Source organism: Ambystoma mexicanum, chromosome 2q, assembly GCF_040938575.1.
Source record: "Ambystoma mexicanum isolate Mex_15411 chromosome 2q, UKY_AmexF1_1, whole genome shotgun sequence".
NCBI classification, from domain to species: Eukaryota; Metazoa; Chordata; class Amphibia; order Caudata; family Ambystomatidae; genus Ambystoma; species Ambystoma mexicanum.
The window spans coordinates 1421720867-1421748653 of record NC_090924.1 but is presented as its reverse complement, the minus strand read 5'-3'; positions in this window follow the sequence as shown (position 1 = coordinate 1421748653).

The following is a 27787-nucleotide window of genomic DNA, read 5'->3' as shown; positions in this document are numbered from 1 at the left end:
TGCAAGGTAGGGAGCCCAGAGGACAAGGGCTGTAGGCAGCCGGAGTGAGGCAGGCTGCAGGGGAGGCAGCCCAGAGGACAAGGACCATAGGCAGCCGGAGTAAGGCAGGCTGCAGGCAGGGGGCCCAGAGGACAAGGGCTGTAGGCAGCCGGAGTGAGGCAGGCTGCAGGGCCGGGAGCCCAGAGGACCAGGGCTGTAGGTAGAAGGCAGCGGAGAGTGATCGGCTGCAAGGCAGGGAGCCCGGAAAGGGCACTGGATCAAAACAGGATAATGCAGCAACAGGAACAGCATACAAAGTAAAGGGTCAAGGCAAACAGGAGCGGGGAGATCTCAAGATGCAAGACACTGTGCTCCTGCAGGCAGCTGCTTATATACAGCCCTGCCCTGTTCTGAGGCAGGCTAATTGACAGCACCTGGAGCAGCACACCTGAAGACAATCTGCCTCCTCCCTCTCTGGCCCTGAGCAGGTGGAAGCAGCACTGGCCGCTAGGGCTTCTGGGGATTGTGGTCCCAATAACGATGAATGAGAATAGCCAGGAATTGAGGACTGCAGCCAGGTGCATTATGGTAAATGTAGTTAATTGAATAAAATAAGAAAACACCATAGTTGAGCAAATGGAAGACCAAGGTGTGAAAAGGAGTTGTTCAAGGAGTATTAGGAGGATAAATGAGTACCAAGTAGTCCATGATGGTTGCCAATGCATGCGCCAGCGGCGCGGGCATGACAGTATGCCCCTCTCCATGCCTCTCTCCAGGCACCCTGAAGAATGACCAACAAGAAGAGCACGTCCAAGGCCTGTTACACCGCGAGAGAGTCTTATATCAAAAAGCACATCATGAAGCACCAAAAACTGTTTAATGCTGCAAGGTGAGAGTCTTGAAGGGAGGAGACATTACCAATGTTTTGAACCTTTGAGGTAGAGTTCAGAAAAGACAACTTCTTAGGGACCCAAAACCCAACAGTGCGTTCATGAATTGAGGAACTGTGGAGATGTGCTGCAGACTCCATGGCATATATTGCTTTGAAAGAAGTAGTCTTCCTTAGGACTGGCAATGGTACAGTGCTGAAAGGTGGAACCAGAGATTCAGCTGAATTGGTTGCTCTAGGACGGTCGTCCAAATAGTCAGAAGCAGCAATGGCAACATGAAGATTTGCGACAGAGACTTCAGGAGTAACACATGTTGCAGGAACACCATGAGTTGCAGGAAGATCAGGAATGGCAGTAGGAAGTTCAGATGCTGTAACAGCTGGAAGTATAGGTGTCACAGGAGCACCAGCCGACAGGGACGCAACTGAGACTGATGGCGTTGTGACTGGTAGTTTAGGTGCTGCAGAGGCACCAACAGGATCTACCGGAGCTGTAGCCTTAATAGGAGAACTTTTAACTGGCTTTGCAACAGGTACTGTCCTTGTAGGCAGAGAGGAATGGGGTGCTTCGACTGCAGTAGGAATGATCTGAGATGAGGCATCAGTAGCAGATTCAGGAGTATTAGCAGGGGGAGCAGCAGAGATTGGGCTAGCAGATCTTGTAACAATTAGCATGGTGGATGTAGGACCAGGAAAGGGTAAGCCTTCCGAAGGCTGGCCTGCAAAGTCTTGTGTGCCCAAGTTGATACATGGATCTGGGGTATTGACAGTAGGCAAAGTTGGATTCCAGAGAGGTACTGGGTATGTTTCAGGATCTGACTCATGGTTAGGAGTGCCAATGTTCATAGAAGCAGAGTACATCTCAGATCTGGTCACTTCAGTAGAGGCTGTAAGTGAGAGTAAAGGACTGACATCAAGGGCAAGAATGGAACAATCCTTTGACTCAGCGGAATGTCCAGTCAGATGATTACACTTGATCTTTGGTGTAATGGCCGTGTGAGCGATCTGGCCCACTGGAGGAGTCCATTCTTCACTATCTGAACGATAGCCTGTGTTACTGTGGCTAGAAAGTGAATGAGCGGTGTCAAGCTTTAACTGGTATGTATATGCCAAGTTCAGGTCTTCCAACTGCTCTGTATAAGTCTGTATCCTCTTCTGTGTTACCAGTACAGGCCTTAATCTGTTAAACTCTAAAGACAGAATGTCGGGTGTTGGACATAGTGTCAGATGGTCCGGTAAATTATGTCCCTTAGCTAGATTCTTATAATGCAGATAGACAAATTCATCATAGAGGTCTTCGGTTTGTTTTTTAAGGCCTAAGAGTTGTTCTTGTAACAGTAATGTTCCATTAGCCTGTTCTACAGCTTCAGAATCTGGTGTAGCAGAAAATGTGGGTGTTGCAATAGGAAGACTGACCTTAGAGTTATCAAGGTTAGTAGTTACTGGGGAAGCATTAAGACAACCGATGGTCAGTATTGGTCTTTTGTACCCAGAACAGGCTGCACTAACCGCAGGATACTGAATGCCTTGTCCGGTTACATGAGTGTTTACAGCAGTCAGGGGAGGTTGTGTCTTGAGCATTTCACTTTGGCCACAGCGTCCTCTGGTTGAGAGTCTGACACAATGAGTGCAATATCCTTGGCTGTAGCAGTGTGACGACATTGGTCCTGAGACAGGGTAGCCTGGGATAAAGGAATACAAGGTTTGTGTACCGGCTGAATGTCGAATGTAGTGTCAAAAGAAATGCCAGAAAGCGCATAAGTGTTTTCCACTGGTTGGGCTAACAAAATCTGCAGGAATTCATTTTCTTGCTGTAGCTCTTCTTTAGATAGAGACTGCGGATCATAGTTGCAAATGTCATAGTAGTTATACATAGAAGGGGCAGAAAGCCAGTGAGTGTAGTACTGTGCTTGTAAATCTTTGTTTACTAGGGCGAGTCTGTCTTTTAAACTAGGGTTTTTGTTTGCTGTCCTTAGGAAAACTTTAGATTTTTGTAGAGGTTTCTTGAACCGAAAAGAAAGCATCTTTGGTCTGTGTGTGCCCTTCCTGCCTATGGAACAAGAATCTTTTTGGTCTTGCATTCTGTCAGGAATGGCACTCTGTCAAGAGTGGCACAGGGTACCCAAGTAGGTGTTGGGTGGCTGTGCTGAAGTAAGGTAGCAGATAAGCACACCCAGCAGGAAGTTCAACAAGAAAGAAGAGTAGGAAACTGTAGCTGTGAGCCAAAAGGGGTAAAAGATACAAAGGTACAAACAAACCGGATTCCCTCTTGGGGTGTATGCTGAAATGGGAAAGAGTGTTCCACGAACCTTAGGAAACTCCAGCCTTCTGCACAGATTGCTATAACAGAGGCCTCAAGGAAGAGAACAAGGGAGCAGCAGTCAGGAAAACAGAAGGGCTGCAAAGTAGGAAGCAGGTCTGTAGTCAAGAGTGGTACTAGGTGCAGGCAAACTGTAGTGGACTGCGGAGGACTGTAGTAGGCTGCAAGGCAGGGAGTCGAGAAGAACAGGACAGAGAGAGATTAGTAGTAGGCGACAGACAGAGGGCCCAAAAGAATAGGGCCGTGAGATAGGGAGCCCAGAGGAGCAGGGATGTAGGCAGCTAAGTGTAAAACATGCTGTAAGGCAGAGGAGTGTAGCAAGCCACAAGGCAGGGAGCCCAGAGGACAAGGGCTGTAGGCAGCGGAGGGAGCAGGCTGCAAGGAAGGAGCCCAGAGGACAAGGGCTGTAGGCAGCAAAGAGGTAAAGGCTGCAAGGTAGGGAGCCCAGAGGACAAAGGCTTGAAGACAGCAGAGGGTTGCAAGCTGCAAGGTAGGGAGCCCAGAGGACAAGGGCTTGGAGACAGCAGAGGGTTGCAAGCTGCAAGGTAGGGAGCCCAGAGGACAAGGGCTGTAGGCAGCCGGAGTGAAGCAGGCTGCAGGGCCGGGAGCCCAGAGGACCAGGGCTGTAGGTAGAAGGCAGCGGAGAGTGATCGGCTGCAAGGCAGGGAGCCCGGAAAGGGCACTGGATCAAAACGGGATAATGCAGCAACAGGAACAGCATACAAAGTAAAGGGTCAAGGCAAACAGGAGCGGGGAGATCTCAAGATGCAAGACACTGTGCTCCTGCAGGCAGCTGCTTATATACAGCCCTGCCCTCTTCTGAGGCAGGCTAATTGACAGCACCTGGAGCAGCACACCTGAAGACAATCTGCCTCCTCCCTCTCTGGCCCTGAGCAGGTGGAAGCAGCACTGGCCGCTAGGGCTTCTGGGGATTGTGGTCCCAATAACAATGAATGAGAATAGCCAGGAATTGAGGACTGCAGCCAGGTGCATTATGGTAAATGTAGTTAATTGAATAAAATAAGAAAAAACCAGAGTTGAGCAAATGGAAGACCAAGGTGTGAAAAGGAGTTGTTCAAGGAGTATTAGGAGGATAAATGAGTACCAAGTAGTCCATGATGGTTGCCAATGCGTGCGCCAGCGGCGCGGGCATGACAAAAGTGAACTCCAATTTAAAGTGTCTTCTGTATCAATAGCCTCAGCCATATTCAAACATAACAACTGAATGTTAGACAAACTAGAACTGTGTACCTTAACAATAAGCTATTGAATTTGTTTCTTGGAACTAGCATCAGCCTAATCTGGATAACCAACATGACCAGACAGAACAAAGTTGTAACCATTGTATTTTGAAGACTTGAAAACACTTGAAGTATGTAAAGACAATATTGTTGTATTTGCCATGTGAACTGGGCACAAACCCAAATTTGTAACCTATTAGTTTGGAGATGGGCTGAGCTATGACCAGGACTGTGTATAAATACTGCATGTTTTATGATGACCAGGACTGTGAACCAGATAGCTATCTGCTTTGATATTTGAATCTGTACAGAATAAATCTTTGACTTTGTGACTGGCGGATCTAATTTTTGGTGGTACTAAGCCTCGATATTTGCTTGATCTTACAAGATGGCGCCTGAATAGGCACCCTCAAGATTGATGCCATCTCATTGAAGATTTGACGCGGCTATCAGACAGTGAGAAAGGGGGCCCCTTCTTGGATGAGATGCAACACCTCAACAGTCCTGCACGGCCCGATCCCTGGATGGTGAGCTCGCGGTCCGAGACGGCATCTTGACGAGGGTCCCCATATCGAGGCAGGTATTTTTGCCGGAATCGACAGCCACGTCGATCCTTTGTAATCCGATCGGACCTCCCTTTGTCCTTTGAATCAGGTGAGTTGTGCCCCGATTTCTAAGTATCCTGATATTTGATTTGGCGCATTGTCCTCGCGAGTACAATTATTGACCAAGTAACACCAGTAATCTGACATGCCTGAGAAATTGTCTGCCTGTTCCAGGGCGTTATTCTGCAGAGACAGACAATCTTTGATATTTGGCCGACCGGCGCCACAGGAGAGGTCACCGGCATGTCTATGAACTGTAAGAATGGCATTTGGTAGTAGAGTATTCGATAATATTTGTCACAGACAAACCAGATATGTTTCTGAATTTTAGTGGTCAGTCAATGGTAGTTTTGAAATTGCCCGAATAGAGTATTCAGAAACTGTATTTTTAAAGAAAGGGAAAAAAATGCCAGACCTGCAGTGTTTTGATTTAATACAGAATTAGAAAAGAGAAACTATGTAGTAACTTAAGAGTAAATAGAAGTATGCATGTTGTCCTATGTTAAAGTTCTGAAGAAAACCATCATTTTATGGTCAACAAAAACAGTCAGAGTCTTTTAGGAGCGTAGATAAGGTGCTTTAAACTTGGCATTCAGAAAATATACCCATCTAAAGATTTCCATGCATCAGATGAATTAATTGACAAGCTTTTAAATGAACGGATGCCTGGTGCCACTGCGCCACCTCCTTATGTACCTATTCCTGCTGTCTTACCTCTTCTTGCTGTTGCTCCTTCTCCAGTAGCAATTCCTGTTCTTCCTGTTGTTCCTCCATCACTAGTTATTGCTTTGTTTTCTAGTGTTGTTTAACTAATTTTATCTCCACCATTTCCAACTGTTATCGTTCCAGTAAGTGCATCCTTTGTTGTCAGTAGTAGTGTCTTCACTATTTATTGTATAGGATTTGTCTACTCTCTTTCTTTCCCAAGCGGTTTTGCTTCGCTTGTAGCTGATGAAGGAGCAAGCACTGAATCAAAAGTTGTAATATAGGACATGGTTTCCAAAGAGAAGAGTAAAAGATTTGAATGCATGGGCTAAGCAATGTGTAAAGAAAAGAGAAAAATGTACTGTTTTAGCAAAACTCCTTATTCTAGACGGTATTCCCGATCAGGATGTTTTTATTGAGGGGATGGGGATACATTTAGTTGAAATGGAATAGATTGACGGACGCGGATGTTCCGCAAGGGTTGAGGGATTTGAATGTTTTAGGCTATTTAAGGGATTCTGCGGAGAAAGTACATTAGCATGTCGAGAGGGTTTTGAGTTGAGAAGGGAGTTGGAAAGGTTACAGAATGATGAAATAGATTGTGATAGTTTGGGCACTTTTTATACGCAGAACGGTTCCTTCCTCTTTGTAAGTCAAAGAGTGAAGAAACACAAATTTGCACAAGGGATGCGCTTAGATGGATTTTTGAATGTGTTGATGTCTCCCACAGAAGTATATGCTATGTATAGTTTTTTTTTAATTTTATTTTTTCAAACAATTTTTATTCTTTAAAACAAACAACACTCCAAACATTACAACCATTTCGGACGTACATTTTCAATATGAAATCATTACATTATTCACTGCTCTCTTCCTTCCTCCCCCCTCCCTCCCCAAAACCTTGAGCCGTCGTTTCCGTGCCATCTACCTGAGCATCTTCAGGTATCTCAATTATCATTATCTCTTCCTGGTCTCCCGTATCATGATTAACCTGGTGGGGGTTCGCCATCGAGGTCACCAGTTGCCTCCAGGCTATCTGGGGGCCTACTTCCTCCTCCCCTCCTCTAGTGACTGCTTCGTACCAGACCGCTGTTTCTGCTTCCGCCCATTTTAGGAGGTCTGCCCACCACATCTCCACTCTTGGCCAGTGGGCCGCTTTCCAGCACATTGCTATTCTACGCTTAGCTAGACTATAGGCCTTTCATTTTGCTAATATGTTTTAGGGTACGTGGTTTAGGGAAGCTCCCTATCATGCATGCCCAAGTTGATTCCACATCAAGCACCACCCCCCGGCTGGCCATTTTCATCTTCATTTTTACCCAGAATCTCTTAACCTCAGGGCAAGCCCAGAACATATGCAACAGCCCCGCCTCCTCCTCTCCACACCTGGGGCATTTCTGTACAGCTGAGCCACCAAACCTGGCTATTTTACCGGGGGGCCAAGTACTCTCTGTGGGGGATCTGTTGGATTCTGGCATTCCGGGACAAATTCTTATGGTACCTTTGGGCTCTATCCCATTGCCCCTCTGTCATGGGTTCTCCCACCTCCCCCTCCCAGTCAAGCCTCAATTGGGACAACTCCTTCCCCGCCTTCGTACTCAAGAGTTTGTATATCCGAGATATTTTGTGCCCACCCTCCGAGACATCGTACTTCATTTCTAAGGTGGCATTGGGTTCTTCTGCAAGTACTGTTTCAGGTCACCTTTCCCTCACCCATTTCATGATCTTGGTGTAATTAATATATTGGCCCCTATTCACACCATTCTCCTCCAGCAACCTTTGGAATTCCACAGCCTCCCCCTCCTGCCATATGTCTCCTAGGGTGGCCAGGCCCCCCGGTCCCAGTATCTGCGCACCCTTTGATCAGTTGGGAGTCTTCCCCACATAGCACCACCAGCGGGACCTGATGAGAGAGTGGGTCCGGGTCCCCCACAGTTCTCCATGCTCTACGCCATACCTCCCAGGCCAGCCTCAACAGTCGCCCCATCTTTGCCAATTTTGTCTTATGCAGCCATACTGTCTCCTTTAGAAAGTATGGGTAAGAATCGTCCCGCAAGAGCCTGGCTTCCTCAGAGTTCTCTGTGGACAACCATCTGGATACATATAATAGCTGTCCCGCCAGGTAATATAATTCAAAATCCGGTAGGTTTATGCCTCCCTTGTCACATGAGTTTTGTAGTTTCCACAGGGCCACCCTGTTCCTAGAATTATGCCAAATGAAGCCCCTGCACTGGCTATGAAGTTTAGCAAAGAAGCGTCTGGGGAGCAAGAATGGGACATTTACAAAAAAATGCAGCAGTCTGGGTAAAACCACCATTTTGAGCAGCGCTGCTCTTCCCATCATGGCCAGGGGTAGTTTGGACCAGAACACCATGCTATTTTTTATGCTTTCAACAGCTTTCTCTGTGTTGTGCTTGTACTAAGCCTCTATCTTATGGTATATGTTTATGCCTAAATATCTAAACATCTTCGTCTGCCAGGGTATCTGTAAGACGGGCAGTTTTTCCAGTGGAACACCTTTGTACCTCCCTAAGGGGAATACGATGGACTTTGCATGGTTTACCGAAATGCCGGAGAGGACTGCATAACGGTCCATCACCTACTGCACATATTGTACGTTCTCCTCTGGGAAGCGCAGAGGAGCATGTCATCTGCACACAGTGATATCAAATGCGTATTTCCCGTTGTTTGTATCCCCACCTCCCCGTATTGCTGCTTTAGGCAGACTGCCAATGGCTCCAGCGCAAGAATATACAACATGGGCGACCATGGGCATCCCTGCCTAGTCCCTCTACTGTGTTTCCACTTATCCGAAATTATAGTACCCGTTTTAACCCTTGCAATCGGGGAGCTGTATAACATTTTGTCCCATCTAATATACCCCGGTCCTACCCCGTACCCTTTCAGGGTCGCCATCAGTATGATCGATAATGTGGTGACGCCTCCTATGGTTATTCGTAATATTTCTGCCGTGGACGTATCCCGTCTGGTCCGGGTGTTTCAATTTGACAATTACTTGCTTAAGCCTATTGGCAAGCATCGCTGTGAGCATTTTGCTATCTTGATTAAGCATCGATAAGGGCCTATAGGACCCACAGTCCACATTCGGCTTGCCCGGTTTCAGGAGCGGAATGATCACTGCTTCACGGAGAGATTACGGCAGCTTCCCTTGTTCGTAGGCTTCATTAAATATAGCCAGCAGTGGCTTGAGTAGCTCTTGCTTAAATGCCTCATAGAATTCGCTGGGCAACCCATCCGACGCATGCGCTTTACACGTGGGCAGGTGTTGGATCACTGTGTCTAGTTCGTCTGGGGTGATCGAGGCCTCCAGCTCCACTCGCTCTGAGTCATCTAAGGTGGGAAGCTCTATATCTTCTATCATGTCCTGAATTTCTTGACCCACTTCTCCGCCTGCGTCCTCATACAAGCATTTGTAATATTTAAGGAACTCCTCATTTGCTCCTTCCTGGGTGTTACGGATCTTGCCTTCCGCATTCTTGACTTCTCTGATCACTGGTCGGGGTGTCTCATTTTTGGATAACCAGGCCAGAAGTCTGCCCGGCTTATCTCCCCCCGCATGTTGCCTCTCTGTATTTCTTGTAATTTAGCTTACATAGTCTGTCCCAAAGTTTGCTGCTAGCTCTTTGCAAATCTCTTATCTTAGCGATATTCCCCTGGGAGGCCACCCCCCTTCGCAACAAGTCCTCTAGCTCTTTCTCAGTTTCCTGCAAATCCCGCTCTATGTCCCCCTGTCGCCCCCTGGATTTTGAAATGGCCACCCAGCGCACCACCACCTTAAATGCTTCTCATACTGTTCCCATGGATCGTACACTGCCAGTTATAAAATCAAAATATCCCTCAATAGCCTCCCTCAGGTCCTCTCGGAATCCCGGGTCCTGTAGGGCCTCAGCTCTGAGCCTCCATGTCGGGATTCGCGCCCTATGGGGGCAGTATCGCCACTCCACGACCAAGGGCGAGTGGTCCGAAAGCACTCTAGCTTTGTATTCTGCGCTCACCATTTCTCTCGCTACCTCAGCCGCAGCAAACACATAATCTAGTCTGGTGTGCAGGTCATGTGGATCTGCGTAATGCGAGTATTGCCTGTCCGTTGGGTGTAACCGTCTCCACACGTCCTCCAGTTTGAGGTCTGTCAACAGTGTCCCCAACATTCCAGCTGCTGGCGCGGGCTTTGCTAACTTGCCATCCGACCTGGCAAGGTCGCTCCGCTTACATTTTCTCCTTACCACCTCTAATTTCTCCTTGGTGAGGTGGGTCTCCAGTAGTAGGGCTATGTCAATCCTCATCCTCTTTAGATACATCATTACTTTGTTATGTTTTAAATAATTATTAACACCCGGCACATTCCAGGTCACCACTCAAAGGTTCCTCAATTCCATTGACTTGATGTTCTCCCACCCCTCTCCGTTTCCCCTGTCGTTCTCTATGGCTCGTTTTCTGGCTCTTTTCCTTTCCACCCCCAACAACTTCCCTCTCCCCCCCTTCCCCAACTTTACCCTACTGCACACAACTCCCCCTCCCTGCCCAACCCCAACAAATGCCCAGCTCCATCCCTGCATCTCAGGCCCACCCGCGTCTGGTCCTTTCTCGTGCAACCGAGGGCTAGGACCCCATGGGCGTCACCAGACTAATGGTGACCTAACTATGCGTACTGCTATGGGGTTCAAGGGTTGTCTCTCCGGAGCTCCCACTTACATACTTAGGATAGTATTTGTTCAAACGGATCTTATAAGCCTGTATTTTCCCAGCCACACGTTCCCTGTAAGATTTATTTAATACTATATTCTAGTCCCAGTGTCTCGTGCTGTATCACCAGGGATGACCCGGCTGCATGTTACTTATCTTCTCCGGCTCCTGTCTGGATACCCGATTCTTGGGAGCGGCCCTGCATATCCAGCCATTCCATGGCATCCTCTGGCGTTTCAAAAAACAAAGTTTTGTTCCTGTGGAACACCTTCAGTTTGGACGGATAAAGCAACAGATATCTGTGACCAGCCTCCCTCAACCTTCTTTTCACCGCCCGAAGTTCATCCTGCTGCGTTGTACCTGCAGAGTGTAGTCTGGGTATGCTGTGATTTTTGCAGGCCCCCTTTCAATCGTTCCACCTTTCCGGAAGAATTTGAGCATTTTCTCCCGATCCCGGTAGTTTAGAATCTTTGCAATCAGGGGCCGTGGATGGATTCCCGGGGGCGGCTTCCTCGTCAATGCCCTGTGCGCCCTTTCAACAGCAAACCCCTGGGTCAGTGCCCCACCAGTGATTTCCTGCAGAAGCATGGATTAGAGACGTATTCTGTTGGGTTAAGCCCTTCCATTCCTTCTGGCAGTCCAACGATATGGATGTTATTGCGTCTGGCGCAACTTTCTGCTTCCTCTGCTCTGTTCGCCAGGTTGCCCACACGCTGCACAAGGGCATGGAGTTCCGAACTGTGGTCGGCGCATGCCGCTGTGTTTGGGGCCATCTCCTTTTCCAAGTTTCCAGTGCGCTCAGCGAGCATCCTCACGTCTTGTCTCAGGAAGTTCACATCTTCTTGGACCGCTCCGACCTTAAGGTCCAGTGCCACTTTTAATTCGTTCATTTCCAGGCCCAGTTTGTTCTTAGGTCTGACAATTTTATTGGACATTGTGCCGTGCCAACCGTGAGTAAGGCAGTAGTGCCACCCCACACAAGAAGGTCCCTGTGGTGACAGGCCGCTCTTAATGTTTAAGGGCCGCTTCAGCCGTGTTAGGGGTATACCCCTACTGCCCGCTGCACTCCTTGAATGGGCTGTGTCCTCCCATGTTCCTTCGCTCACACAGTGTTGTTCCGCCGGCCCCTGCCGTGTTTACTCCAGTAACTGGTGGTCAGGCGCTCATGCTGGTTCAGAGCCCTTCTAATCCAGTACCCTGTTGGGCCCCACGGCCATCCGGCCACAGTCTTGTCTCAGGTGCTTTTGTCCAGCCCTCTGCCCAATCCAGCTGCCCTTTACGTTCTCCTGGGGTTCGGCCAGTGCCTGGGGCGAGCCACTTCTTCTTCCTCATGCAGCTCGTGATAGGGTTTCACAGAACACGGGTCCTGCTCGGGCAGCTTGGTCTGTTGTGCGCTTTGTTTGGGCAGCAATGTGGGAGCCACAGCACCAATGGATAGCACCAACTTAGGTGCAGCCCCGCTCCATCAGTGGGCCAGGGTGTCCTATCTGAGCTCTCTGCCAGCCTCTTTATTCCTCACCACCAGCCCGTGTGCAGCAGGCAGCCCACTGTGCTCCTCAGCCCACTCAAGGGCTGCGTCCGTCCCCACTCAATTCTGTTCGGTGCTGCCGAGGGGGCCAGCCAAGCACCACCCTCAAAGCGCACCCTCCATCAGCTGGGTCTTCAATATTCGGGGAGGCTGTACATCACTGCTTACATGCCCATTGTCTTGCTTGTCAGGTTTCGCCCTTTCGAGTCAAGGCCACCGCCAGGGGGGTCCCGGCCCGATTTCAGCACTGTCACTGATGTTTATCTGGGTCGCCACTGGGGCCCGCACCTCGTGGCCTGCCCGGCCCCCCCAGGCTCAATCCCCATGCGAGCCGCCGCTACACCAAGCACCGCGCGCTCCAGGTGTGACACCCAGGGACCGCCTCGCCAGTTGCTTATCCATGCATCGCCCCATGCTCACGGCACCGTCTGGGTCGACCCGACGCAATCCTTTTCTGTGTCCGGGAGCCGGGGTGTCCCGAGCATTCTTGCCGCTCCTCCTCCTATCCCGGCCCCGGGATCCGCTACACACACCAGCGGGCTCCTTGCTGCTAGGTCCTCGCTCCGCTCATGAGCTGAGCGCTTTCTCCCCCATAGGGCCGAGGCAGGCTCAGCCGAGCAATGCTAGCCTGCGCTCCCGTCCCTGGCGCTTCGGTCAGTTTATGACCCTTTGTTCGTATACCGCCATCTTTTCTCTTTCCTGGTCTCGAGAGCTCGACTGCTCTCCGGTGGCCTTGGTGCATCCAGTTTTGCACGGATTAATTGCAAAAGTCGCTCCGCTCACTCACCGGACCTTCCCCTGTCTAGGGATATGTTGCCAGCATGCCTTTTCCTATGGCATATCCCCTTTATTTGCAGGATCTGTGTCGGATCGACGGGAGCTCCTCGAGAGCACGTCCCTTCACGGAGCCATCAAGCCACGCCCCAAGTATATGCTCTGCATAGTTAGTATAATCCAAAAATGCAGAGGTAAGTGTTACAGGTAATGATCGAATACCTGAAGGATGAGTCTATAAAAAAAGAGATGTGTTGTCCCGCAGAATTGATGATTGTCTATAAGGGAGCTCTTTTGCAACCGATATTATTCCTACCACTTTTTAGCACTTGATCTGGTTTTTTCTTTCTTAAACGAATGATCGGAGTTGCCTACTTCTCAGTTGCTTATGAGGGAGGGTCCTCCGACATTTGTTCTTAGAGTTGAGATTCAGATAGTTAGAGGAATTGGAGGTGGGAATTCAAAGTACTGTTTTATTTACAATTATCTAAAACAAGGAGGTTACAATGAACATCAACAGGCATACGCTCAGTCTCTCAATGATTTCCACTAAAACTACAATTCTTATAGTGGTAATGCATCAGAGTGATGTCATACTACGTGGCAATAGTGAGAAAACCACTCAAGGGTCGGGATTGGTTAAGGGAGTCATCTAAGTATACTTTGCTACATGAACTAGGTTTGTTATTGGCTGTCCGTTATCAGGTGGACAACTTATGCCAACGTCTAAAAAATATGTCATTTCGGACACATTAGATACACAGTTTCTCACTGGTCTTCAAACTATAAGGTCCTCCGTTATATGGGCTAATTTAATTGGTTTGGACACTTGTGCCATATCTGAAACATTCTGTTCATTTTAGCAGCACATAAGCCAAGACCCAGGTGCAGGGAGGTAGGTCATGAAACTACCTCACCACCCTATTAGCCCAACATCTCACATCGCTCATGCCGTCTACCATAAAATTGTCTTTGTACTTGGCCTTGCAGAATATCATTGTCTTTGGGAATGCACGGGAGTGAGGGCACTGGCTATAGTGTACGGGACATCAAGTACAAGCTCTATTTCCATCCTTAGCTCATGTGACGGGAGACCACAATTTGGTCATATTTCCAGCTTTTAAATGCTCTAAATGGATTAAAACTTGGCATATTTTGTGTTCTATCTTGCACCTTAACGTGAGAAGGTTCATCCTCTGAACATTAGTCCTTCTTCAGAGGAGATAGCTGACCTTGCTTCTTGAATCTTGACTTTACGCCAGGCAGCCTTGCCCTTCAGCTTCACAAGCCGATTATTCTTGCTGCAACACAGTTTCTATTCCAGCTTCATTGGTTCTGGCATACTAGATTTGTTATGCCAATGTCCAGTTTTCATACAATGGCAGCTTTGCCTGCATTCTATTTACTACTCCTAGCCAGCTTCTATGATGACTTAATCTATCTTGCATTTCAGCAACTGTACATTTATTGAATGGTTGTTTTTCTGTAGCACTTCGTGCACGTGTAATCTTCCTTTTTTTATATTGGGAAACTCACTAATTTCTTTATTTCCTGATTACTTTCTTCAAGATCTATTCATCATCTTTAGCTGGTATCTCGAGACGTTGTACGCATTTCTTTATGACATCATCAATCTGTTGGTTAGCTTCTTTTCACACTCCTTCAGGTGTTTCCTCCTATGGGTTATCATTATGTCGAGGGTACATTCGGTAGGCTTGTCTCAATGGGAATCTTCTTTCAAACACTCGCTGCGTTATTGGTATTATAGCTGGTGCTACACATGGGACAAATTCATGTCTCCAATACACGCGAGGTAGGGGGCGGGATCTCCTGTGGAGGTACATAGCTGCTCCTCTACAACACATACCATGCTTACCTTATCATAGATGCCCAGAAAAAAGAGCCATACCTCAGTAAGTAAGGGCTAGACTAGACTAGCTATCCCCAAATGCCAGTGAAGCCAAGTGCTTACACATACCATGCTTACCTTACCGTATATGCCCAGAAAAAAGCCACGCCACAGTAAGGAAGGACTAGACTAGACTGGCTATCCCAAAATGCCAGTCAAGCCAAGTGCTTACAAATACCATGCTTACCTTACCGTAGATGCCCAGAAAAAAGCCACGCCACAGTAAGGAAGGACTAGACTAGACTGGCTATCCCAAAATGCCAGTCAAGCCAAGTGCTTACAAATACCATGCTTACCTTACCGTAGATGCCCAGAAAAAAGCCACGCCACAGTAAGGAAGGACTAGACTAGACTGGCTATCCCAAAATGCCAGTCAAGCCAAGTGCTTACACATACCAGGCTTGTCTTATCATAGATGTCCAGAAGAAATGCCACGACACAGTAAGGAAGGGCTAGACTAGACTGGCATCCCCAAAATGCAAGTCAAGCCAAGTGTTTACACATACATACAATGATTGCCTTAGATGCCCAGTAAAAATGCCATGCCACAGTATGGAAGGACTAGATAAAACTGCTACCCCAAAAGGCCAGTGTAAACAAATGGTTACACATACCATGCCTACCTTATCACAGATTCTCAGAAAAAAAGTAATGCTACAGTAAGCATGTGCTAGACTAAACTCGAACCCCCAAAAAGCTAGTCTAACCAAGTGCTTACACATACCATGCTTGCCTTATCATAGATGCCCAGTAAAAAAAGCCCTGCAACAGTTGGGAAGGGCTAGATTAGACTGACTGCTCCAAAATGCCAGTCATGCCAAGTGGTTACACATACCATGCTTGCCTAATCAAAGATTCCCAGAAAATAAATCTTGCCACAGTAAGGAAGGGGTAGACTAGACTGGCTACCCCAAAATGCCAGTCTATCCAAGTTGTTACACATACCATGCTTGCCTTCCCATAGATGCAGAGAAGCAAGTCATACCACAGTAAGTAAGGGCTACACTAGGCGCCCCAAAATGCCAGTCTAGCCAAGAGATAACACATACCATGCTTACTTTATCAAGACGCCCAGAATAAAATGTCACTTTGCTGCCCAGAATGCCTATCGCTTGCACGCACACACACACCTATCCAGGCTTGCGTCATGCAGAGTCGCATTATCCAACAGGGAAGCAGATGTGATGTCAGCCCTGCGGGAGTAAATGCAGTGATGCACCGGGCACCAGGGTGGTGCCATATGGGGCAAATGCCTCCCTTCCCCCAGGCTATGCCACTTGGCTGGAATGTCACTTGCCATACCCTCTAATGGCAGGCACCAGTGTTTCTCTCTGTGAGACCGGTACACTTTTACAAAATGACTCTATGATATGATATGATATTTTATTTGTATCCCGCTCGTACACAGGTGTTTCAGAGCGCGACTAGGCAAGGGAGGGGAACATGGGAGAACAACAAAAACTATCTTACTAGGCCCAGTGACATTGAGAACGCGTAAGTACATGGAAAATGGAAAAGGGGGAAAAGTGCATGGAGGTGGGAGAGTGGAAAGTGCAGAGCAGAGGAGAGCAGATAAATAATAAATATAAAATAAAAAGAAAATGGAGGCGATAAACAGTGGTAGTGCAGCCAAGCAAGTGGCAAATGCTGTGTTTAAGGCAGCAGACTGAGTAAGTCTGATAAGTGCAGAAAAAGGAGAAAATGGGGTTGGGGGCTGTATGGGTACAGATACAGTCCCCAGTGCAAGGGGTGGCCAGGAGCCAGTACAGGAGGGTGGCGGGGTGAGCAGGTACCTGGAACTAGGGGACAGAGGGTGGCCAGGTGCACAGTGCCAAGAGAGAGTAGATCAGCAGGAGGGAGGGGTAGCAAAGGCAGAAGCCAAGAGGAAGGTCTTGAAGTGCTTTCGGAACCGGAGATGGTTCTACTCAAGTTTTAGAGTGGCAGGGAGGCTGTACCAGACGGAGGCCCCAGCAGAAGATAGAGATCTACCCCCAGCACTGGTGTCCACACTTGGATCATTTGACTCCTCTGATTTGGCATCGGCCATTGTGTGGAAGAGCTCCACCACAGTAGTCACATGATCTTATTTCAATCAAAACAGGAGCAATGGCATCACTTCCGCCTGGTTAATTTCTGCTGTAGCGTTAATAACGTAATGGAGGTTTCTTCACCACCATGTGAAATTCAACCACTTCTGTTTGCTGGAATGCTGCCTTCATTCAGGCGATACTTGCGTTCATGGACTGGCCCAGCTCTAGGATGCATTGGAGAGAGAGGCCTGGGTTGATCTCCTTAGTTTGATGGAGTAGCACCTGAAGAGGGATGGGGAAGCCTACCCCACGTCTCCCTCCTACGAAATTCATGACAGGAAAGAAGGCCAGGAAGCACTGCAATCACCCATTCTATTTCGGGCGATTCCCAGTGGTCCTATGATTGACAAATATGTCGAGAGATATCCCCTCAGTCAACCATACTCCCTCAACCAGCCCTACAGACCAGGTGCAGTGCAAATTTACCCCAGCGTGGACGAAGAGCCACAGACCGTGATCAAAGACACCTCTATTTATGACCTGGACTGAACACCACAAAGCCATGTTGCTGACGTCGTTAGAGACACCACGAAATAGCAGCGTTACACATGAAGCACACGTGCCATCTGCACTTCGGGACACAAACATGCACTCGAATACATGAAGAATATGAGCATACAGTTCTATAGTTAGAGGACAGATACATGTACATACTGTCATTGCTTTATTATTTTTGCCATTAGCCAGATGCAGCATTCAGAAACTGCAAAAAGCAAGATATCCCGAACAAAGCTTGCAGGTGCTTACATGCAAATAACCCCATGGAAGTGCAGGGGCACCAGTGGGACCTGACAGAACCAAGTGTGACTAACCTATGGAGAATGTAGTATAGCATGGGCACTGTAGAACCACATTATAATGGTTTAGGAAAGTCACAGCAGGCCTCTCATGGCAAGAGACGAGCTGAGCCGATTCAGCCTGGAAAAGCAGCAAGACATATGAGACAGGACCCGCAACCCAGGCCCCAAGATACGGATGACATTCCAATCCACAGACGACGAAGGCACCAGCTGAAATAAATGCAAAAATGTTTTCATAATTAAGAGCTGCACAGCTTAAATCCGTGGTCTCTGAACACGTGACATGGCCAAAGCAAACAGTAGACAGTGACCAGCGGTGAGAAAGCTAGCCTGTCACAGGCTACCAGACATAAGACTGCAACAAATATGCTACATTGTGAGACAAGTGTTGTACCGAGCCAAGGAGCACTCTCAAAGACTAAGGTGGTGAACACAAGTTACAATGCAGACAAAGAGTCATTCTTTTTGCCTTCAAAAGGTGCACAGAGAGCTGAGAATCTTCGCAGATCCCAGTCCTGAGGCCGTCAGTTCTAGCCAATCACAGTTTGGTACCCTAGGGGTGGGTAGCAATGGGCAAGAACCAATGGTAAGCTGACCACACTGTAACATTGTTATAGATATTAGCTTGGGGATTGACCACGCCAGCCACCTGACATTCGAGGGCCAGTAGAATAACATGCATAGTGTCCACTAAGGTGCTCAACACCCAACCATGGAGCCCGATTTTTATGGAGAAGGGCCCCGGGTGTGACATCACTCTGGCGTAATTGTAGTGTAAAACTGGCCTGCGAGTTGAGGAAGAGTGAGATGCACGTGCATTTTTCTTGTCCCTGTGCTGATCCCTGTTGGTTTTTGTCTGTAATAAACCACAGTTTGAACTTGCTGTTGTCTGAGTCCTCCGTGTGTCTGGGAAGGAGGGAGATGGGCACTCCAAGTATGAGGACTTCCAGTGTCCCTCTGGTATACCTAGGAGTTCTTCCCAGCACACCTTTGTATTAATGAGGCATTTGCATCATCTGTCTCGTCGACAGAGATGCACGTTGAGGAGAGAATAAGCCGTTGTGCACGGAAAGAGTTTGGGGGTTCATGTTTTGCTTGTCTTGCTTGGCGAATTTGAAATTTTCTCAAAATCTACATTTGCTTATGGATTAAAGTAACCTGCGAAGATGTGTTTGGTTGAATTGTGAGAGTCTTCAAGATGGTTGAGTGTTTTGAAAATCTTTTGGACAAACATCCCAGTCAGAATAGAATAATTGGGGACGACTTCTCGGTCTCATCTTCAATTTTGATGATGACAATTCAAAGCACTATACCCAGATGGGCCATTTGGGGCCAACAGACGAGAGAGCTACTAGTACCTTAATCTTCAGGATGGGCTAGGCTGAAGCTGGTGTGCTTCTTTCAGATCATGGCGGTTGTGGCCAAGGAGCAACTGGTGGGGGAGTCGGAGTCACTAAGATGCAGTTTTTCTTCTTCTTCATTCAGCATTTTTAAATATATGGGCAACTGACATGTAGTGCTTGAGATATGAAGCGTGTAAGACATGCAGCTATGAGGACCGCACTCACTTTGAGCGGACAACCGCTTCATTTCTTATTTCCCGCAGTGACGTATCTGCACAACATTGCGTGTTTGTGTGCTTGGCATGTCTCCCGCTTTGTAGGGTGACCTTGATTAATCTCATCCATTGCTCCATCACATTTATGAACCCCAGAAATTCCTCTTGCTCCTGTCCTACCAAGGATAGGCCAATTGTCTTTAATATTTGACCACAATCTTCTTACACAATCACTAGAAAATCACCTTCAAACACACTTTTTAGAGGAATATCTATTTAGTGGAGAAAAATATGAAAGCAATGTCCTTTCTTTTGATCTAAACAGCAGTGTCCTGAGGTCCGACAAGTGGAATACAAAAACCTTTCAGATTAATAGAGGAAAAAGTTCTTTTTCACTTTTTTTATTAGTTTATTTTAGTTGAAAGACATTTTCCCGACAAATACAATTCATCCAATGTCACTGAACATGGCAACACAACTCACATCATTAAAATAAACATACTAATTATTTAATTTAATTTAATTTTATTGAAATTTTATTATCTGCCATAATTATACGACAGCCCAAATTACACACGCAATTACACACTTGAGCTGTTGCTTCATCAAGTCATTTCAAAGTTCACGGTAAAGTTTGCTATTCTCGGCCTTGGCACCCTTCTACTATTTGTTAGTCAAACTTAGATTATCTGCATATCCTAAACAGGGCTATATTTAAGCTAAGGCTGTTTCCAGTTAGACATGGTTAAACGGAAATCATATTATGCCTCCTTTTGATTTATATTGGCCTAAGCCTAGTTGCTCCATGGGGTAAAATCGCATTGCAAAGTTCTGAATTAGAATTGACTTCAAGCGCCATCTTGGAAAAAGTCCTCCATCTTGGTTTTAACTTCTGCTCACTTTTCAGTAATGATTAGCTATGTTTTCAGCTGCCAGAGCAGAATCGACCTTTGAGCCTATGTCAACACTAGGGCTGGCAGAGCAGACTATTTGTCCTGTGCAAACAAGACCTTGTAGTCAGAACGAACTCTCATTAAAAGTGTTATCTATGTCTACAAAACTCATCCTCCCACAAACAGTATTATACAATGAATGTAAACTAATGCTGCTTGTTTTTGAAGGAATCCTGGGTACATTTCAACTTTGGAGCTAAAGTTGTCAGGAATGGCACTCTGTCAAGAGTGGCACAGGGTACCCAGGTAGGTGTTGGGTGGCTGTGCTGAAGTAAGGCAGCAGATAAGCACACAGAGAAGGAAGTTCAACAAGAAAGAAGAGTAGGAAACTGTAGCTGTGAGCCGAAAGGGGCAAAAGATACAAAGGTACAAACAAACCGGATTCCCTCTTGGGGTGTATGCTGAAATGGGAAAGAGTGCTCCACGAACCTTAGGAAACTCCAGCCTTCTGCACAGATTGCTATAACAGAGGCCTCAAGGAACAGAACAAGGGAGCAGCAGTCAGGAAAACAGAAGGGCTGCAAAGTAGGAAGCAGGTCTGTAGTCAAGAGTGGTACTAGGTGCAGGCAAACTGTAGTGGACTGCGGAGGACTGTAGTAGGCTGCAAGGCAGTGAGTCCAGAAGAACAGGACAGAGAGAGATTACTAGTAGGCGACAGACAGAGGGCCCAAAAGAATAGGGCCGTGAGATAGGGAGCCCAGAGGAGCAGGGCTGTAGGCAGCTAAGTGTAAAACATGCTGTAAGGCAGAGGAGTGTAGCAAGCCGCAAGGCAGGGAGCCCAGAGGACAAGGGCTGTAGGCAGCGGAGGGAGCAGGCTGCAAGGAAGGAGCCCAGAGGACAAGGGTTGTAGGGAGCAAAGAGGTAAAGGCTGCAAGGTAGGGAGCCAAGAGGACAAAGGCTTGGAGACAGCAGAGGGTTGCAAGCTGCAAGGTAGGGAGCCCAGAGGACAAGGGCTTGGAGACAGCAGAGGGTTTCAAGCTGCAAGGTAGGGAGCCCAGAGGACAAGGGCTGTAGGCAGCCGGAGTGAGGCAGGCTGCAGGGGAGGCAGCCCAGAGGACAAGGACCATAGGCAGCCGGAGTAAGGCAGGCTGCAGGCAGGGGGCCCAGAGGACAAGGGCTGTAGGCAGCCGGAGTGAGGCAGGCTGCAGGGCCGGGAGCCCAGAGGACCAGGGCTGTAGGTAGAAGGCAGCGGAGAGTGATCGGCTGCAAGGCAGGGAGCCCGGAAAGGGCACTGGATCAAAACAGGATAATGCAGCAACAGGAACAGCATACAAAGTAAAGGGTCAAGGCAAACAGGAGCGGGGAGATCTCAAGATGCAAGACACTGTGCTCCTGCAGGCAGCTGCTTATATACAGCCCTGCCCTGTTCTGAGGCAGGCTAATTGACAGCACCTGGAGCAGCACACCTGAAGACAATCTGCCTCCTCCCTCTCTGGCCCTGAGCAGGTGGAAGCAGCACTGGCCGCTAGGGCTTCTGGGGATTGTGGTCCCAATAACGATGAATGAGAATAGCCAGGAATTGAGGACTGCAGCCAGGTGCATTATGGTAAATGTAGTTAATTGAATAAAATAAGAAAACACCATAGTTGAGCAAATGGAAGACCAAGGTGTGAAAAGGAGTTGTTCAAGGAGTATTAGGAGGATAAATGAGTACCAAGTAGTCCATGATGGTTGCCAATGCATGCGCCAGCGGCGCGGGCATGACAGTATGCCCCTCTCCATGCCTCTCTCCAGGCACCCTGAAGAATGACCAACAAGAAGAGCACGTCCAAGGCCTGTTACACCGCGAGAGAGTCTTATATCAAAAAGCACATCATGAAGCACCAAAAACTGTTTAATGCTGCAAGGTGAGAGTCTTGAAGGGAGGAGACATTACCAATGTTTTGAACCTTTGAGGTAGAGTTCAGAAAAGACAACTTCTTAGGGACCCAAAACCCAACAGTGCGTTCATGAATTGAGGAACTGTGGAGATGTGCTGCAGACTCCATGGCATATATTGCTTTGAAAGAAGTAGTCTTCCTTAGGACTGGCAATGGTACAGTGCTGAAAGGTGGAACCAGAGATTCAGCTGAATTGGTTGCTCTAGGACGGTCGTCCAAATAGTCAGAAGCAGCAATGGCAACATGAAGATTTGCGACAGAGACTTCAGGAGTAACACATGTTGCAGGAACACCATGAGTTGCAGGAAGATCAGGAATGGCAGTAGGAAGTTCAGATGCTGTAACAGCTGGAAGTATAGGTGTCACAGGAGCACCAGCCGACAGGGACGCAACTGAGACTGATGGCGTTGTGACTGGTAGTTTAGGTGCTGCAGAGGCACCAACAGGATCTACCGGAGCTGTAGCCTTAATAGGAGAACTTTTAACTGGCTTTGCAACAGGTACTGTCCTTGTAGGCAGAGAGGAATGGGGTGCTTCGACTGCAGTAGGAATGATCTGAGATGAGGCATCAGTAGCAGATTCAGGAGTATTAGCAGGGGGAGCAGCAGAGATTGGGCTAGCAGATCTTGTAACAATTAGCATGGTGGATGTAGGACCAGGAAAGGGTAAGCCTTCCGAAGGCTGGCCTGCAAAGTCTTGTGTGCCCAAGTTGATACATGGATCTGGGGTATTGACAGTAGGCAAAGTTGGATTCCAGAGAGGTACTGGGTATGTTTCAGGATCTGACTCATGGTTAGGAGTGCCAATGTTCATAGAAGCAGAGTACATCTCAGATCTGGTCACTTCAGTAGAGGCTGTAAGTGAGAGTAAAGGACTGACATCAAGGGCAAGAATGGAACAATCCTTTGACTCAGCGGAATGTCCAGTCAGATGATTACACTTGATCTTTGGTGTAATGGCCGTGTGAGCGATCTGGCCCACTGGAGGAGTCCATTCTTCACTATCTGAACGATAGCCTGTGTTACTGTGGCTAGAAAGTGAATGAGCGGTGTCAAGCTTTAACTGGTATGTATATGCCAAGTTCAGGTCTTCCAACTGCTCTGTATAAGTCTGTATCCTCTTCTGTGTTACCAGTACAGGCCTTAATCTGTTAAACTCTAAAGACAGAATGTCGGGTGTTGGACATAGTGTCAGATGGTCCGGTAAATTATGTCCCTTAGCTAGATTCTTATAATGCAGATAGACAAATTCATCATAGAGGTCTTCGGTTTGTTTTTTAAGGCCTAAGAGTTGTTCTTGTAACAGTAATGTTCCATTAGCCTGTTCTACAGCTTCAGAATCTGGTGTAGCAGAAAATGTGGGTGTTGCAATAGGAAGACTGACCTTAGAGTTATCAAGGTTAGTAGTTACTGGGGAAGCATTAAGACAACCGATGGTCAGTATTGGTCTTTTGTACCCAGAACAGGCTGCACTAACCGCAGGATACTGAATGCCTTGTCCGGTTACATGAGTGTTTACAGCAGTCAGGGGAGGTTGTGTCTTGAGCATTTCACTTTGGCCACAGCGTCCTCTGGTTGAGAGTCTGACACAATGAGTGCAATATCCTTGGCTGTAGCAGTGTGACGACATTGGTCCTGAGACAGGGTAGCCTGGGATAAAGGAATACAAGGTTTGTGTACCGGCTGAATGTCGAATGTAGTGTCAAAAGAAATGCCAGAAAGCGCATAAGTGTTTTCCACTGGTTGGGCTAACAAAATCTGCAGGAATTCATTTTCTTGCTGTAGCTCTTCTTTAGATAGAGACTGCGGATCATAGTTGCAAATGTCATAGTAGTTATACATAGAAGGGGCAGAAAGCCAGTGAGTGTAGTACTGTGCTTGTAAATCTTTGTTTACTAGGGCGAGTCTGTCTTTTAAACTAGGGTTTTTGTTTGCTGTCCTTAGGAAAACTTTAGATTTTTGTAGAGGTTTCTTGAACCGAAAAGAAAGCATCTTTGGTCTGTGTGTGCCCTTCCTGCCTATGGAACAAGAATCTTTTTGGTCTTGCATTCTGTCAGGAATGGCACTCTGTCAAGAGTGGCACAGGGTACCCAAGTAGGTGTTGGGTGGCTGTGCTGAAGTAAGGTAGCAGATAAGCACACCCAGCAGGAAGTTCAACAAGAAAGAAGAGTAGGAAACTGTAGCTGTGAGCCAAAAGGGGTAAAAGATACAAAGGTACAAACAAACCGGATTCCCTCTTGGGGTGTATGCTGAAATGGGAAAGAGTGTTCCACGAACCTTAGGAAACTCCAGCCTTCTGCACAGATTGCTATAACAGAGGCCTCAAGGAAGAGAACAAGGGAGCAGCAGTCAGGAAAACAGAAGGGCTGCAAAGTAGGAAGCAGGTCTGTAGTCAAGAGTGGTACTAGGTGTAGGCAAACTGTAGTGGACTGCGGAGGACTGTAGTAGGCTGCAAGGCAGGGAGTCGAGAAGAACAGGACAGAGAGAGATTAGTAGTAGGCGACAGACAGAGGGCCCAAAAGAATAGGGCCGTGAGATAGGGAGCCCAGAGGAGCAGGGATGTAGGCAGCTAAGTGTAAAACATGCTGTAAGGCAGAGGAGTGTAGCAAGCCACAAGGCAGGGAGCCCAGAGGACAAGGGCTGTAGGCAGCGGAGGGAGCAGGCTGCAAGGAAGGAGCCCAGAGGACAAGGGCTGTAGGCAGCAAAGAGGTAAAGGCTGCAAGGTAGGGAGCCCAGAGGACAAAGGCTTGAAGACAGCAGAGGGTTGCAAGCTGCAAGGTAGGGAGCCCAGAGGACAAGGGCTTGGAGACAGCAGAGGGTTGCAAGCTGCAAGGTAGGGAGCCCAGAGGACAAGGGCTGTAGGCAGCCGGAGTGAAGCAGGCTGCAGGGCCGGGAGCCCAGAGGACCAGGGCTGTAGGTAGAAGGCAGCGGAGAGTGATCGGCTGCAAGGCAGGGAGCCCGGAAAGGGCACTGGATCAAAACGGGATAATGCAGCAACAGGAACAGCATACAAAGTAAAGGGTCAAGGCAAACAGGAGCGGGGAGATCTCAAGATGCAAGACACTGTGCTCCTGCAGGCAGCTGCTTATATACAGCCCTGCCCTCTTCTGAGGCAGGCTAATTGACAGCACCTGGAGCAGCACACCTGAAGACAATCTGCCTCCTCCCTCTCTGGCCCTGAGCAGGTGGAAGCAGCACTGGCCGCTAGGGCTTCTGGGGATTGTGGTCCCAATAACAATGAATGAGAATAGCCAGGAATTGAGGACTGCAGCCAGGTGCATTATGGTAAATGTAGTTAATTGAATAAAATAAGAAAAAACCAGAGTTGAGCAAATGGAAGACCAAGGTGTGAAAAGGAGTTGTTCAAGGAGTATTAGGAGGATAAATGAGTACCAAGTAGTCCATGATGGTTGCCAATGCGTGCGCCAGCGGCGCGGGCATGACAAAAGTGAACTCCAATTTAAAGTGTCTTCTGTATCAATAGCCTCAGCCATATTCAAACATAACAACTGAATGTTAGACAAACTAGAACTGTGTACCTTAACAATAAGCTATTGAATTTGTTTCTTGGAACTAGCATCAGCCTAATCTGGATAACCAACATGACCAGACAGAACAAAGTTGTAACCATTGTATTTTGAAGACTTGAAAACACTTGAAGTATGTAAAGACAATATTGTTGTATTTGCCATGTGAACTGGGCACAAACCCAAATTTGTAACCTATTAGTTTGGAGATGGGCTGAGCTATGACCAGGACTGTGTATAAATACTGCATGTTTTATGATGACCAGGACTGTGAACCAGATAGCTATCTGCTTTGATATTTGAATCTGTACAGAATAAATCTTTGACTTTGTGACTGGCGGATCTAATTTTTGGTGGTACTAAGCCTCGATATTTGCTTGATCTTACAAGATGGCGCCTGAATAGGCACCCTCAAGATTGATGCCATCTCATTGAAGATTTGACGCGGCTATCAGACAGTGAGAAAGGGGGCCCCTTCTTGGATGAGATGCAACACCTCAACAGTCCTGCACGGCCCGATCCCTGGATGGTGAGCTCGCGGTCCGAGACGGCATCTTGACGAGGGTCCCCATATCGAGGCAGGTATTTTTGCCGGAATCGACAGCCACGTCGATCCTTTGTAATCCGATCGGACCTCCCTTTGTCCTTTGAATCAGGTGAGTTGTGCCCCGATTTCTAAGTATCCTGATATTTGATTTGGCGCATTGTCCTCGCGAGTACAATTATTGACCAAGTAACACCAGTAATCTGACATGCCTGAGAAATTGTCTGCCTGTTCCAGGGCGTTATTCTGCAGAGACAGACAATCTTTGATATTTGGCCGACCGGCGCCACAGGAGAGGTCACCGGCATGTCTATGAACTGTAAGAATGGCATTTGGTAGTAGAGTATTCGATAATATTTGTCACAGACAAACCAGATATGTTTCTGAATTTTAGTGGTCAGTCAATGGTAGTTTTGAAATTGCCCGAATAGAGTATTCAGAAACTGTATTTTTAAAGAAAGGGAAAAAAATGCCAGACCTGCAGTGTTTTGATTTAATACAGAATTAGAAAAGAGAAACTATGTAGTAACTTAAGAGTAAATAGAAGTATGCATGTTGTCCTATGTTAAAGTTCTGAAGAAAACCATCATTTTATGGTCAACAAAAACAGTCAGAGTCTTTTAGGAGCGTAGATAAGGTGCTTTAAACTTGGCATTCAGAAAATATACCCATCTAAAGATTTCCATGCATCAGATGAATTAATTGACAAGCTTTTAAATGAACGGATGCCTGGTGCCACTGCGCCACCTCCTTATGTACCTATTCCTGCTGTCTTACCTCTTCTTGCTGTTGCTCCTTCTCCAGTAGCAATTCCTGTTCTTCCTGTTGTTCCTCCATCACTAGTTATTGCTTTGTTTTCTAGTGTTGTTTAACTAATTTTATCTCCACCATTTCCAACTGTTATCGTTCCAGTAAGTGCATCCTTTGTTGTCAGTAGTAGTGTCTTCACTATTTATTGTATAGGATTTGTCTACTCTCTTTCTTTCCCAAGCGGTTTTGCTTCGCTTGTAGCTGATGAAGGAGCAAGCACTGAATCAAAAGTTGTAATATAGGACATGGTTTCCAAAGAGAAGAGTAAAAGATTTGAATGCATGGGCTAAGCAATGTGTAAAGAAAAGAGAAAAATGTACTGTTTTAGCAAAACTCCTTATTCTAGACGGTATTCCCGATCAGGATGTTTTTATTGAGGGGATGGGGATACATTTAGTTGAAATGGAATAGATTGACGGACGCGGATGTTCCGCAAGGGTTGAGGGATTTGAATGTTTTAGGCTATTTAAGGGATTCTGCGGAGAAAGTACATTAGCATGTCGAGAGGGTTTTGAGTTGAGAAGGGAGTTGGAAAGGTTACAGAATGATGAAATAGATTGTGATAGTTTGGGCACTTTTTATACGCAGAACGGTTCCTTCCTCTTTGTAAGTCAAAGAGTGAAGAAACACAAATTTGCACAAGGGATGCGCTTAGATGGATTTTTGAATGTGTTGATGTCTCCCACAGAAGTATATGCTATGTATAGTTTTTTTTTAATTTTATTTTTTCAAACAATTTTTATTCTTTAAAACAAACAACACTCCAAACATTACAACCATTTCGGACGTACATTTTCAATATGAAATCATTACATTATTCACTGCTCTCTTCCTTCCTCCCCCCTCCCTCCCCAAAACCTTGAGCCGTCGTTTCCGTGCCATCTACCTGAGCATCTTCAGGTATCTCAATTATCATTATCTCTTCCTGGTCTCCCGTATCATGATTAACCTGGTGGGGGTTCGCCATCGAGG